Source organism: Aplysia californica, unplaced genomic scaffold (genome assembly GCF_000002075.1).
Source record: "Aplysia californica isolate F4 #8 unplaced genomic scaffold, AplCal3.0 scaffold00227, whole genome shotgun sequence".
NCBI lineage: Eukaryota > Metazoa > Mollusca > Gastropoda > Aplysiida > Aplysiidae > Aplysia > Aplysia californica.
In genome coordinates, this window is record NW_004797497.1 from 4,307 (window position 1) to 5,882 (window position 1,576).

The window sequence follows — 1,576 nt, forward strand, 5'->3', positions numbered from 1 at the left end:
CCCCACCCCACCCCAAACATCGAGCTCACCTTTGGACTCAATGTTGGATTATAAGAAGGGCAAGGAGGAAAAGGCTGCTCTGGCGTTTGAATTTTGTCGTTCATTTGGACGCCCTTGGGGTGCACCAGTGTTTTGAAGTTGTTGGGGTTGGGTGTTTTTGTTTTGTTTTGGGGTTTTTTTTGGGGGGGGTGTTTGGTTTGTTTGTTGTTGTTTTTTGTTTTGTCGCGTGTCCTGATTTTGGTGCCTATATTTTTGGTTACGTAAGAATGCATTGAAATGTAGCAAATTATTACGTTTTCTTGGGAAACGAAACAAGGGAAAGGGGAATTGTTAAGTTGGTAATGATGATGATGATGATTGTGGTGGTGGTGGTGGTGATGGTGAAGGTGACGGTGACAGTAATGGTAATTGTGGTGGTGATCATGATGATGATTATTTATGTTGGCGATGATGATGTTCTGATGTTGGAAATGATGTGAATATTAGTCTTAGCGTTAAGTTTGGCGCTTACTCTAGATCCCTGCTGCGTAGTTTTTATGAGCGACGGCCTGTGAGGAAAGTGTTGTTGTTGTTTTGTTGTTGTTGGTTTGTTTTGTTTTTTGCCTTTTTCTATTTCTTTCTTGAATGTTCTTCTGAAATTGTTTACTTTTGTATCACAAGTGTGTTGTTTCATCTTGATTAAACTGCTTGCAAAACTACAGAAGTTCTCGGCACGCCCCCTCTCTTAATAATCTATTGTTACAGTAGTCTTAGGACCTACCCTTCCACAGATGTTCGTGGAATCTTTACACCTTGATAACGTAAAGCAGTGTCTTTCGACCAAGTCCCCGCGCTGTATAGTGTCTGTTCAATGTGTGGAAACTTTGGCGTCAGATGCACAACACACTAGATAGCCTTGAACTTGATACATAACATCAAGTTCACAATTAACTATCATTTAAAAATTAAAACTACGTTAACGAAATTTTGGTATCGCAGGTTTTTCGCTAGCCATTTTGATCATTTTGATGCGTTGGTGTCGAAAATGAAACCAGGTTTTAGCTGCGATAATTATCTCTAAGATTTTGATCTAAAGTTTAATCAATCCTGCTTGGTGGCAAATTTCAAAGGGATTCTGTGTCCATGCTCGCCTCTCCCAAATCTGACTCAGAACACACACAAAAAAAATAGGCGGCTGTTGATTTCTCGATCGAGTCTCCAATAAATCGCCAAATCGACCAATTTTTACACAAGTTTGAGGTTACGTTACACGTAACGATTTTCCTAATGAAAAGTATACCTAGTGTATACTGGCCATCGAACTCATTTGATTCAGTCGGGGCCAGTGCAATTTCTCTTCATGATAGGGAAAAGCTATCATTTTGATACAATTCGCCTAAATTCGACTCAAGTCGACAGTAATATTATTCAAAATCAAACGTGTTTCGTTTTTCAAAGTTGTAAGTCAAACCGTACGAAGGTGTCGAATAACAAGGTTTGTAGCCTATAGTCACAAGGTCAGGATCATATATTATTTTGTGCTCTCGAAATGAGGTAATGCAGAGTGAATTCTTCAAGAGGCTGATAAATATATATA